This window comes from Lampris incognitus, chromosome 15 (genome assembly GCF_029633865.1).
Source record: "Lampris incognitus isolate fLamInc1 chromosome 15, fLamInc1.hap2, whole genome shotgun sequence".
NCBI lineage: Eukaryota > Metazoa > Chordata > Actinopteri > Lampriformes > Lampridae > Lampris > Lampris incognitus.
In genome coordinates, this window is record NC_079225.1 from 19,158,802 (window position 1) to 19,172,821 (window position 14,020).

At 45.4% G+C, this 14,020-nt stretch overlaps 3 non-coding genes across 3 annotated transcripts; all 3 read left to right on the forward strand.

Moving 5' to 3' along the window:
- Window positions 1–5,101: 5,101 nt before the first annotated feature.
- On the forward strand, window positions 5,102–5,220 carry LOC130125851 (5S ribosomal RNA). Its single transcript, XR_008811686.1, has one exon. It is a non-coding gene; the product is annotated as a 5S ribosomal RNA (ribosomal RNA).
- Window positions 5,221–12,126: 6,906 nt separating this feature from the next.
- LOC130125853 (5S ribosomal RNA) lies at window positions 12,127–12,245 on the forward strand. The gene has a single exon (XR_008811688.1). It is a non-coding gene; the product is annotated as a 5S ribosomal RNA (ribosomal RNA).
- Window positions 12,246–12,858: 613 nt separating this feature from the next.
- LOC130125614 (5S ribosomal RNA) lies at window positions 12,859–12,977 on the forward strand. Its single transcript, XR_008811486.1, has one exon. It is a non-coding gene; the product is annotated as a 5S ribosomal RNA (ribosomal RNA).
- The last annotated feature ends 1,043 nt before the right edge of the window (window positions 12,978–14,020 follow it).

A 14,020-nucleotide genomic window follows, 5' to 3' on the forward strand; every position in this document is an offset into this window, starting at 1 on the left:
GCCATGAGATGGAGGAGGAGAGCGAGGTCGAGGAGGAAGAGGAGGAGGAGGAGGAGAAAAGAGGAAGCGGCGGTTTGACTGCGGCCTCTGAGAGGGTGGGGAGGATGCCGACGAGCGTCTCCACTCTGGCGCACGGGTCGCTGAGGGGTCAGGCTGTAACAACATCAGGGGACAGGAGCCGCAGCAACCAGAGGGAGGGCAGTTCGGCCAGCCTTGCGTCCTTGCCTTGCGGGCAGCCGGGGCAGAGAGGGCCTCTACACGGGCAGGGGAGTGAGAGACGACAGCCGAACCCTAAGGCTTCGGAATGGGATGGAGTTAGTAAGGGGAGGGAAGAGGGAACAAGCAGAAAGGGCAAGACTAAGAGGGGTAAATAATAATGGACTGAAAAGGGTGTGCATCATGTTTTTTTGTTTGGGGATTATTTTTCTCTGTCTTTCCCACTCACCATGGTCAAAATAGCATCATTCAACGTACGTGGACTACGTGACATGGACAAGTTCACTAAAGTCGTAAAAATGTGTGATGCAGAAATAATCTGTCTCCAAGAAACCCACTGGGACACTGACTGTGAAACTCAGTGCAAGAAAAGGTGGCCTGGATCCTACTTTTCAAGCCATGGGACTCAGCGGGCACGAGGAGTAAGCATCATGGTGAGTAGCCACATTGAGGCTGATGCCACTCTAATAGACAAAGACATTGGGGGGAGGTGGGTTAAAGTGGGCTTTGTTTTTGAAGACACTGTCTACAAATTACTGAACATTTATGCGCCCAACCACGAGGGGGACAGGTCTTCTTTCTTTCGAGAATTGAATATCATAGCTAAAGACTGTGACGTCATAGTTGGGGATTTCAATGTCAAGATGAGCAGGCTTGACATTAGCGATAACGGTAGCTATAAACACGACTGTTCCAGAGCGGCCCTGAATCTGTTTATGGCCAAGAATAATTTCTGTGATTTATGGAGAACCAGAAATCCCATAACACGAGAGTACTCGAGAGTACAGCCACAAATGGACACTGTACGGCAAAGTCGGATTGATTTTTGTTTAGTCAAGAAACCGCAGATCGACCTTTTCGATACTGTGCGCTATTGTTTAAATTTCATTAGTGATCATGCCATCCTGCGTGTGGGAATGGGGGGTAAAAGGAGGGGGAGGGGGGGAGGCGTGTGGCACCTTAATGCTAGCCTGCTGAACAGAAGGGATTATGTTGACTGTATCTCTAAATTGATCTCATTTGAATGTTCACAGCCTGAGTTTGGGGAAAATATCATAGAGGGGTGGGAGAAATTAAAAGTGAGAATTAAACAAAAAAGTATTCAGTTTGCGAAAAGATTGAACTTTAAAACTAGAGAAAAAGAAAGATCATTAAGAAATACAATTGCTAAATTAAATGCACAACCGGTTGTCAATGTTGAAAGGCTTGTGAATATTCAAAATGAAATAAATGAAATTGAAAGGATAAAATGTGAAGGTGCTATAGTGAGGAGCCGTGCTCAATATGCAGTAGAAGGGGAGAAAAGTACAGCTTTTTTCCTCAACTTGGAAAAAAGGAAACAAAATCAGTGTTATTTGCAAGAAATCAAAAATAAAGAAGGTAAAGTAGTGACCAATTTCGTAGACATTCTGGAAACAGTACAAACTTTTTATAGTGACTTGTTTAAAACTGAGAGTTCAGACATACAAGCTACAAATGACATATTGGAAGAGATGACTGCTAAATTAAATGATGAGGATAAATCAGCGTGTGAACAGGAAATAACTGAGGAAGATATAGAGTGTGCAATAAATCAAATGATGTCAAATAAAAGCCCAGGTAGTGATGGGTTGACGGCAAACTTCTATAAAGCTTTCTGCAACACGCTCAAACCAACACTACTGAAATTGTATAAAACAATGGAAAAAGAACAGAAGGTACCGGAGTCAATGACTCTAGGCTTGATCACTTTAATTTTTAAGAAAGGGGAGAAGAATAAACTAACAAATTATAGGCCCATTACTCTGTTGAACAATGACTACAAAATACTAATGAAAATATTGGCAAACAGAGTCAAACAAATATTACATACAATAATAGAAGCCACCCAGGCTTATAGTGTGCCAGGGAGAGAAGTCACTGACACAGTACGCACCATAAGAGATGTGGTGGAGTATTTAAAAGAGACAGATCAAGCAGGTGTCCTTCTGGCCATTGACTTCAATAAAGCCTTTGACCGAGTAGAGCATCAATTTATGTTTAATGTACTGGAGAAGGTAGGTTTTGGAGACAGATTTCTAACTTGGGTAAAATTATTATATAGCAAAGCTACAGGTAAGGTCAAATGCAACGGTGCAACCACTGATGCGTTTCCTCTGGAAAGGTCGGTCAGACAAGGCTGTCCACTATCCTCAATCCTGTACACAATAATAGCAGAGCCACTAGGAATTCTATTAAAACAAGACAAGGGTATTAGAGGTATTGAGTTACCAGGGGGAGGATCCTGTGTCGTCCAGCAATTTGCTGATGACACCACCCTAACAGTAAAGGACATGGCAAGCATAGAGAGAGCAATGGCAGTAATAAACATGTACGGTCGAGCCTCTGGCTCCCGCATAAATGTAGGTAAGTCAGAAATCATGTTCATTAACATGGCTGAGCCTCAGCAGGAGACCACACCTTTTAAAATACAAAGCAAGCATATAAAAATTCTAGGTACCTACATCGGTAAAGATGTAGTGGCAGCTCGTGATCTGTCATGGACGGAAATTATTAGTAAAATAGAAAAATGTCTAAATTATTGGAAACTGAGAGACCTAAAACTCAAAGGTAGAGTAGTGGTTCTAAACAACTTAATATTGTCAAAACTAAACTATACATTAGCAGTTATAGAACTACCCTTATGGGTATTAAACAGAATAAATGAAATTATAACCAATTTTTTGTGGAGGGCAAAAGTAAGTAAAATAGCACGAAAAACATTAATAAGTAAGTACAGAGAGGGAGGACTTCAATTAGTAGATATAGAAAGCAAAAAAAGGGCGTTCAGGATCAAAACTGTGCAAAAATATCTGTGTGACTCCACAGCCCACGGCTGGAAAAGCCTGATGGCTTACTTCATAAACAAGGTATTTCACATAGGCGATTTTGTGCTGCTGATGCAACTAAAGCGACCGATGATGGCGGGGCTTCCAGGTTTCTATAGAGAAGTCCTGTCCGCTCACGCGGAATTTCTAAAGCATATAGACTATGCATGTGACTCGGTAAACGTCATCAGAGAAATGCCAATCTTTCTAAATAAGAAAATTCAAAAGACAGGTAAGCTTCTATGTAATAATGACATGTTAAGAGCAGGTTTGGTCCAGTTGAAGGACGTCATGTATGAACTGATGCCGGGTTTTCTCCCCCCCCAAGCCATATATGACAGTATAAAGGAGATAAACTATGAGGCCAAAATTACGGAGACAACAAGCTATTATAACGATTTAAAGGAAAGCATCCCAAAAGAATGGCGGACAACCATAGAGCGGAGAGTGGTACAGAACAGAGAGGGGGAGCTCCCAGCCATGTTGGTGGAGCAAGGAGGAGAGTGGAGGAGTATACACAGGTTGACAAGCAAACAGATCTATGGAAAGTTTCTGGCACAGGCGTCGCAACGACCGACCTCTCTGCCGTTCTGGGGCAAAGTTATGCCCAATTTGAATGTGGGACAAATCTGGGGACAATGGAGGGTGAGAGGGAACAGCATTGAGGCAGAAGACAACGACTACAAAATCCGACACAACAAAGTGTTCACGAACGTTATTCTGCACCAATTTGACAAGGGGGTCGGCAGGGAGTGCGACGTCTGTGGCCTGCTGCCTGAAACACTATTGCACATGTACCGCCACTGCTCGGAGCTGGCGAGCTTCTTTGAAACCCTGAAAAAGTGCTTAGTCAACAAACTGGGATTAATTTGGGACAGCGGGGATTCGTGGGATGTATTCTTTGTGTTTGGAGTGTGGGAGAAGAGCAGGGTGAAGAACGCAGCGCTGTGCAAATTCCTCTTAAGTCACGCCCGGTGGGCCGTCAAATCACGTCGGAACATTGCGCACTTTGAACGCAGAATCATCCCGGTTTGGAACATTTTCAAAAACATGGTCAAAAAACAAACACATTACAGACTGACGCACGGCGATGCGGACTTCACCCGGCTCTTCATCAGAGACAGCCATCTCCTCTCCCTCAACAGGAGGGGGGAGATTGTGTGGAACTGGTGAGGGAGGGAGGGAGGGAGGGAGGGAGGGGAGGAAAAAGTCTGAAATGATGTGAACGGAAAATGATGATTATTGGAAGTGTAAATATAAACAGAGTTAAAGACGCGTTACGGTTTTCTTTTAACTTTCTCTGTTATGTTTTATTGAAGTTAAGGGGAGGATGGGATCATTCTGTTTAATGTGGAATGTGTGTCATTTAAAATCTCAAAGTGGTGTTTTAATGTCACTTTCTTTTAAAAACACAGTCTAAGGTTTGTTCAAAAGGGCTGATTTGTTTCATTTTCTGTTCTGATTCCAAAGCGCTGATTTAAGTTGATGATTTGGAAAGCATGGCTTTATTTTATGTATAAAGAGAGACGGATACTATCTTGTGTAAGCGAAACAAAGTGTAAAACAAATGTAACAATGTGGAATTGATGGACAATACATGCAATCAAAAATGTATTTTTGTTCCCAAAAATATATTTTCATAATAAAAGACAAAAAAAAAAAAAAATAACGCCCGATCTCGTCCGATCTCGGAAGCTAAGCAGGGTCGGGCCTGGTTAGTACTTGGATGGGAGACCGCCTGGGAATACCAGGTGCTGTAAGCCTTTTATCCCCCCGCCCCAACTATAATCCACAAAGCAAACGTATAGGAAAAACCAGACATACATTTTGGTCAAAGATCACTACAAGCTACTCAATGGCCACCTCTTATGTTTTAGTCTTATTCTTAAACTTAACACTTGACTCTTTCCACAGCAAACGCAATAAGATGTCACGTAGCTGGTCATAAACGCAGAAACTGGTGAAATAAGCTGATCGCAGAAAGAAGAAGCGCGGAGGCCGAATTATATATAAAAGAGCGGCACGGTGCCAGCTCAATGGCTTACGGCCATACCACTCTGATAACGCCCGATCTCGTCCGATCTCGGAAGCCAAGCAGGGTCGGGCCTGGTTAGTACTTGGATGGGAGACCGCCTGGGAATACCAGGTGCTGTAAGCCTTTTATCCCCCCGCCCCAACTATGATCCACAAAGCAAACGTATAGGAAAAACCAGACATACATTTTGGTCAAAGATCACTACAAGCTACTCAATGGCCACCTCTTATGTTTTAGTCTTATTCTGTCACAGTCTCTCGCCCTTGACATCAAAGCGATCGCCCTTGACACCTGCTGACCCCCCCCTCCTTCACCGCGGTACACCAGTTGGCCATCAAAGGAATCGCCGCTCTCCCTTGACATCAAAGCGATCGCCATCACCCTTAAAAAGCCTCCACTGTGAACCAGTCTGCGCTGGAACGTCGCCTTTCATGGACTTCTGCCTGCCCGCCTGCCTACCAGCCACTGAGCGAACTCCTGCTCTACCCCTGAGATCGGTTACTTCCATAAAGACTTGATTTCTTCCCTTACCTGGTTGTCCCGTCTGCTTTTGGGTTCTTTCCTGACACGTGACATATTCTTACACTTAACACTTGACTCTTTCCACAGCAAACGCAATAAGATGTCACGTAGCTGGTCATAAACGCAGAAACTGGTGAAATAAGCTGATAGCAGAAAGAAGAAGCGCGGAGGCCGAATTATATATAAAAGAGCGGCACGGTGCCGGCTCAACGGCTTACGGCCATACCACTCTGATAACTTCCGGGTTGGCGTGGTGGCGGCGGAGCGGACGAAAAAGACATTAAATCGACGGGGAAACGAGAGCAGTCTCTGAAAATCACGTTTCTAACTCCCCCCCAGCAGCTTTCTGCTGCACGGGGGAAACTTTTGTGGCTTTAGAAGCACGAAAATGGCACAGACGGCAAGGACACTCGGACCGGACAAGACTTACGACGACGGGCAGACGGACAAACAAAATGGAGGTATAGCGGCGGAAACAAAGAAGCCCCAGCAGGACGCGAATCCGACTGAGGCAGAAAGCGTGATGGAGAAGGGGGAGAGAGGAGAATTTGTGGTGGTGGAGAGTCGAGCGGAGAAACGAAAAGAGAGACGAGGTGGAGGGGCCACAGCAATGGGGTTGGTGAAAGAGACGGCGGTCGCAGCGGAAGCGGCGGGGAGGGAGGGGGAAGGGAGAGAGATGGATAGAGACCTGGTGGTTAATGTGGACGTGGAGGGAGAAGACAAAATCTCCATGATGGAGCTTCTGCGTGCGGTTGACAACACGTGTGGGAGAGTATTGGGCTGCAGGTCGAAAAGCGACAAGCGATGGGAGCTCACGATGAGTAACCCGAAAGGGAAAACAAGACTGCTGGACGGCTTCAAGATTAGAAACTCCAGAGTGGTGGCATCGGAAGTTACGAGGGACACCAGGATCGTCTCCTTTTTGAACCTTCCCCTGTATGTCACAGACAATCAAATTGTTACTAAACTGAAGCAGTGGGGCGTGGAGCCGGTGTCTCCTATCAAGCGGAGGAAGTGGGCCGGGACGGACGTTTTTGACGGGACGAGATTCCTCAAAGTCCGTTTCAATGAAAATGTCTCCTCTTTACCTTACAGCACCAAATTTGAGACGCTGGAAGGGATTGAATACTTCAGAGTGCTGCACGATAATCAATCTAAAGTTTGCAGGCTGTGCCTCCAGCCCGGACACATCCTACGGGAGTGCCCGGAGTTCAAGTGCTTCAAGTGCGGGGAGATCGGACACTACGCACGAGAATGCGCAGCCATGCCTGGAGCAGATCCCAAAGAGGAGACAGAGAGGGACACCGGCGAGGGAGTGGAGGACGGGGCAGAAGAGACGGAGACAGGAAATCATCCTGATGGCATTGCGACTGATGGCGAAGCAGAGGGGCCCCAGTCAGCTGCACGCCATGAGATGGAGGAGGAGAGCGAGGTCGAGGAGGAAGAGGAGGAGGAGGAGAAAAGAGGAAGCGGCGGTTTGACTGCGGCCTCTGAGAGGGTGGGGAGGATGCCGACGAGCGTCTCCACTCTGGCGCACGGGTCGCTGAGGGGTCAGGCTGTAACAACATCAGGGGACAGGAGCCGCAGCAACCAGAGGGAGGGCAGTTCGGCCAGCCTTGCGTCCTTGCCTTGCGGGCAGCCGGGGCAGAGAGGGCCTCTACACGGGCAGGGGAGTGAGAGACGACAGCCGAACCCTAAGGCTTCGGAATGGGATGGAGTTAGTAAGGGGAGGGAAGAGGGAACAAGCAGAAAGGGCAAGACTAAGAGGGGTAAATAATAATGGACTGAAAAGGGTGTGCATCATGTTTTTTGTTTGGGGATTATTTTTCTCTGTCTTTCCCACTCACCATGGTCAAAATAGCATCATTCAACGTACGTGGACTACGTGACATGGACAAGTTCACTAAAGTCGTAAAAATGTGTGATGCAGAAATAATCTGTCTCCAAGAAACCCACTGGGACACTGACTGTGAAACTCAGTGCAAGAAAAGGTGGCCTGGATCCTACTTTTCAAGCCATGGGACTCAGCGGGCACGAGGAGTAAGCATCATGGTGAGTAGCCACATTGAGGCTGATGCCACTCTAATAGACAAAGACATTGGGGGGAGGTGGGTTAAAGTGGGCTTTGTTTTTGAAGACACTGTCTACAAATTACTGAACATTTATGCGCCCAACCACGAGGGGGACAGGTCTTCTTTCTTTCGAGAATTGAATATCATAGCTAAAGACTGTGACATCATAGTTGGGGATTTCAATGTCAAGATGAGCAGGCTTGACATTAGCGATAACGGTAGCTATAAACACGACTGTTCTAGAGCGGCCCTGAATCTGTTTATGGCCAAGAATAATTTCTGTGATTTATGGAGAACCAGAAATCCCATAACACGAGAGTACTCGAGAGTACAGCCACAAATGGACACTGTACGGCAAAGTCGGATTGATTTTTGTTTAGTCAAGAAACCGCAGATCGACCTTTTCGATACTGTGCGCTATTGTTTAAATTTCATTAGTGATCATGCCATCCTGCGTGTGGGAATGGGGGGTAAAAGGAGGGGGAGGGGGGGAGGCGTGTGGCACCTTAATGCTAGCCTGCTGAACAGAAGGGATTATGTTGAATGCATCTCTAAAGTGATCTCATTTGAATGTTCACAGCCTGAGTTTGGGGGAAATATCATAGAGGGGTGGGAGAAATTAAAAGTGAGAATTAAACAAAAAAGTATTCAGTTTGCGAAAAGATTGAACTTTAAAACTAGAGAAAAAGAAAGATCATTAAGAAATACAATTGCTAAATTAAATGCACAACCGGTTGTCAATGTTGAAAGGCTTGTGAATATTCAAAATGAAATAAATGAAATTGAAAGGATAAAATGTGAAGGTGCTATAGTGAGGAGCCGTGCTCAATATGCAGTAGAAGGGGAGAAAAGTACAGCTTTTTTCCTCAACTTGGAAAAAAGGAAACAAAATCAGTGTTATTTGCAAGAAATCAAAAATAAAGAAGGTAAAGTAGTGACCAATTTCGTAGACATTCTGGAAACAGTACAAACTTTTTATAGTGACTTGTTTAAAACTGAGAGTTCAGACATACAAGCTACAAATGACATATTGGAAGAGATGACTGCTAAATTAAATGATGAGGATAAATCAGCGTGTGAACAGGAAATAACTGAGGAAGATATAGAGTGTGCAATAAATCAAATGATGTCAAATAAAAGCCCAGGTAGTGATGGGTTGACGGCAAACTTCTATAAAGCTTTCTGCAACACGCTCAAACCAACACTACTGAAATTGTATAAAACAATGGAAAAAGAACAGAAGGTACCGGAGTCAATGACTCTAGGCTTGATCACTTTAATTTTTAAGAAAGGGGAGAAGGATGACCTAACAAATTATAGGCCCATTACTCTGTTGAACAATGACTACAAAATACTAATGAAAATATTGGCAAACAGAGTCAAACAAATATTACATACAATAATAGAAGCCACCCAGGCTTATAGTGTGCCAGGGAGAGAAGTCACTGACACAGTACGCACCATAAGAGATGTGGTGGAGTATTTAAAAGAGACAGATCAAGCAGGTGTCCTTCTGGCCATTGACTTCAATAAAGCCTTTGACCGAGTAGAGCATCAATTTATGTTTAAGGTACTGGAGAAGGTAGGTTTTGGAGACAGATTTCTAACTTGGGTAAAATTATTATATAGCAAAGCTACAGGTAAGGTCAAATGCAACGGTGCAACCACTGATGCGTTTCCTCTGGAAAGGTCGGTCAGACAAGGCTGTCCACTATCCTCAATCCTGTACACAATAATAGCAGAGCCACTAGGAATTCTATTAAAACAAGACAAGGGTATTAGAGGTATTGAGTTACCAGGGGGAGGATCCTGTGTCGTCCAGCAATTTGCTGATGACACCACCCTAACAGTAAAGGACATGGCAAGCATAGAGAGAGCAATGGCAGTAATAAACATGTACGGTCGAGCCTCTGGCTCCCGCATAAATGTAGGTAAGTCAGAAATCATGTTCATTAACATGGCTGAGCCTCAGCAGGAGACCACACCTTTTAAAATACAAAGCAAGCATATAAAAATTCTAGGTACCTACATCGGTAAAGATGTAGTGGCAGCTCGTGATCTGTCATGGACGGAAATTATTAGTAAAATAGAAAAATGTCTAAATTATTGGAAACTGAGAGACCTAAAACTCAAAGGTAGAGTAGTGGTTCTAAACAACTTAATATTGTCAAAACTAAACTATACATTAGCAGTTATAGAACTACCCTTATGGGTATTAAACAGAATAAATGAAATTATAACCAATTTTTTGTGGAGGGCAAAAGTAAGTAAAATAGCACGAAAAACATTAATAAGTAAGTACAGAGAGGGAGGACTTCAATTAGTAGATATAGAAAGCAAAAAAAGGGCGTTCAGGATCAAAACTGTGCAAAAATATCTGTGTGACTCCACAGCCCACGGCTGGAAAAGCCTGATGGCTTACTTCATAAACAAGGTATTTCACATAGGCGATTTTGTGCTGCTGATGCAACTAAAGCGACCGATGATGGCGGGGCTTCCAGGTTTCTATAGAGAAGTCCTGTCCGCTCACGCGGAATTTCTAAAGCATATAGACTATGCATGTGACTCGGTAAACGTCATCAGAGAAATGCCAATCTTTCTAAATAAGAAAATTCAAAAGACAGGTAAGCTTCTATGTAATAATGACATGTTAACAGCAGGTTTGGTCCAGTTGAAGGACGTCATGTATGAACTGATGCCGGGTTTTCTCCCCCCCCAAGCCATATATGACAGTATAAAGGAGATAAACTATGAGGCCAAAATTACGGAGACAACAAGCTATTATAACGACTTAAAGGAAAGCATCCCAAAAGAATGGCGGACAACCATAGAGCGGAGAGTGGTACAGAACAGAGAGGGGGAGCTCCCAGCCATGTTGGTGGAGCAAGGAGGAGAGTGGAGGAGTATACACAGATTGACAAGCAAACAGATCTATGGAAAGTTTCTGGCACAGGCGTCGCAACGTCCGACCTCTCTGCCGTTCTGGGGCAAAGTTATGCCCAATTTGAATGTGGGACAAATCTGGGGACAATGGAGGGTGAGAGGGAACAGCATTGAGGCAGAAGACAACGACTACAAAATCCGACACAACAAAGTGTTCACTAACGTTATTCTGCACCAATTTGACAAGGGGGTCGGCAGGGAGTGCGACGTCTGTGGCCTGCTGCCTGAAACACTATTGCACATGTACCGCCACTGCTCGGAGCTGGCGAGCTTCTTTGAAACCCTGAAAAAGTGCTTAGTCAACAAACTGGGATTAATTTGGGACAGCGGGGATTCGTGGGATGTATTCTTTGTGTTTGGAGTGTGGGAGAAGAGCAGGGTGAAGAACGCAGCGCTGTGCAAATTGCTCTTAAGTCACGCCCGGTGGGCCGTCAAATCACGTCGGAACATTGCGCACTTTGAACGCAGAATCATCCCGGTTTGGAACATTTTCAAAAACATGGTCAAAAAACAAACACATTACAGACTGACGCACGGCGATGCGGACTTCACCCGGCTCTTCATCAGAGACAGCCATCTCCTCTCCCTCAACAGGAGGGGGGAGATTGTGTGGAACTGGTGAGGGAGGGAGGGAGGGAGGGAGGGAGGGAGGGAGGGGAGGGAAAAAGTCTGAAATGATGTGAACGGAAAATGATGATTATTGGAAGTGTAAATATAAACAAAGTTAAAGACGCGTTACGGTTTTCTTTTAACTTTCTCTGTTATGTTTTATTGAAGTTAAGGGGAGGATGGGATCATTCTGTTTAATGTGGAATGTGTGTCATTTAAAATCTCAAAGTGGTGTTTTAATGTCACTTTCTTTTAAAAACACAGTCTAAGGTTTGTTCAAAAGGGCTGATTTGTTTCATTTTCTGTTCTGATTCCAAAGCGCTGATTTAAGTTGATGATTTGGAAAGCATGGCTTTATTTTATGTATAAAGAGAGACGGATACTATCTTGTGTAAGCGAAACAAAGTGTAAAACAAATGTAACAATGTGGAATTGATGGACAATACATGCAATCAAAAATGTATTTTTGTTCCCAAAAATATATTTTCATAATAAAAGACAAAAAAAAAATAACGCCCGATCTCGTCCGATCTCGGAAGCTAAGCAGGGTCGGGCCTGGTTAGTACTTGGATGGGAGACCGCCTGGGAATACCAGGTGCTGTAAGCCTTTTATCCCCCCGCCCCAACTATAATCCACAAAGCAAACGTATAGGAAAAACCAGACATACATTTTGGTCAAAGATCACTACAAGCTACTCAATGGCCACCTCTTATGTTTTAGTCTTATTCTTAAACTTAACACTTGACTCTTTCCACAGCAAACGCAATAAGATGTCACGTAGCTGGTCATAAACGCAGAAACTGGTGAAATAAGCTGATCGCAGAAAGAAGAAGCGCGGAGGCCGAATTATATATAAAAGAGCGGCACGGTGCCGGCTCAATGGCTTACGGCCATACCACTCTGATAACGCCCGATCTCGTCCGATCTCGGAAGCCAAGCAGGGTCGGGCCTGGTTAGTACTTGGATGGGAGACCGCCTGGGAATACCAGGTGCTGTAAGCCTTTTATCCCCCCGCCCCAACTATAATCCACAAAGCAAACGTATAGGAAAAACCAGACATACATTTTGGTCAAAGATCACTACAAGCTACTCAATGGCCACCTCTTATGTTTTAGTCTTATTCTGTCACAGTCTCTCGCCCTTGACATCAAAGCGATCGCCCTTGACACCTGCTGACCCCCCCCCCCCCTTCACCGCGGTACACCAGTTGGCCATCAAAGGAATCGCCGCTCTCCCTTGACATCAAAGCGATCGCCATCACCCTTAAAAAGCCTCCACTGTGAACCAGTCTGCGCTGGAACGTCGCCTTTCATGGACTTCTGCCTGCCCGCCTGCCTACCAGCCACTGAGCGAACTCCTGCTCTACCCCTGAGATCGGTTACTTCCATAAAGACTTGATTTCTTCCCTTACCTGGTTGTCCCGTCTGCTTTTGGGTTCTTTCCTGACACGTGACATATTCTTACACTTAACACTTGACTCTTTCCACAGCAAACGCAATAAGATGTCACGTAGCTGGTCATAAACGCAGAAACTGGTGAAATAAGCTGATAGCAGAAAGAAGAAGCGCGGAGGCCGAATTATATATAAAAGAGCGGCACGGTGCCGGCTCAACGGCTTACGGCCATACCACTCTGATAACGCCCGATCTCGTCCGATCTCGGAAGCCAAGCAGGGCCGGGCCTGGTTAGTACTTGGATGGGAGACCGCCTGGGAATACCAGGTGCTGTAAGCCTTTTATCCCCCCGCCCCAACTATAATCCACAAAGCAAACGTATAGGAAAAACCAGACATACATTTTGGTCAAAGATCACTACAAGCTACTCAATGGCCACCTCTTATGTTTTAGTCTTATTCTTAAACTTAACACTTGACTCTTTCCACAGCAAACGCAATAAGATGTCACGTAGCTGGTCATAAACGCAGAAACTGGTGAAATAAGCTGATCGCAGAAAGAAGAAGCGCGGAGGCCGAATTATATACAAAAGAGCGGCACGGTGCCGGCTCAACGGCTTACGGCCATACCACTCTGATAACTTCCGGGTTGGCGTGGTGGCGGCGGAGCGGACGAAAAAGACATTAAATCGACGGGGAAACGAGAGCAGTCTCTGAAAATAACGTTTCTAACTCCCCCCCCAGCAGCTTTCTGCTGCACGGGGGAAACTTTTGTGGCTTTAGAAGCACGAAAATGGCACAAACGGCAAGGACACTCGGACCGGACAAGACTTACGACGACGGGCAGACGGACAAACAAAATGGAGGTATGGCGGCGGAAACAAAGAAGCCCCAGCAGGACGCGAATCCGACTGAGGCAGAAAGCGTGATGGAGAAGGGGGAGAGAGGAGAATTTGTGGTGGTGGAGAGTCGAGCGGAGAAACGAAAAGAGAGACGAGGTGGAGGGGCCACAGCAATGGGGTTGGTGAAAGAGACGGCGGTCGCAGCGGGAGCGGCGGGGAGGGAGGGGGAAGGGAGAGAGATGGACAGAAACCTGGTGGTTAATGTGGACGTGGAGGGAGAAGACAAAATCTCCATGATGGAGCTTCTGCGTGCGGTTGACAACACGTGTGGGAGAGTATTGGGCTGCAGGTCGAAAAGCGACAAACGATGGGAGCTCACGATGAGTAACCCGAAAGGGAAAACAAGACTGCTTGACGGCTTCAAGATTAGAAACTCCAGAGTGGTGGCATCGGAAGTTACGAGGGACACCAGGATCGTCTCCTTTTTGAACCTTCCCCTGTATGTCACAGACAATCAAATTGTTACTAAACTGGAGCAGTG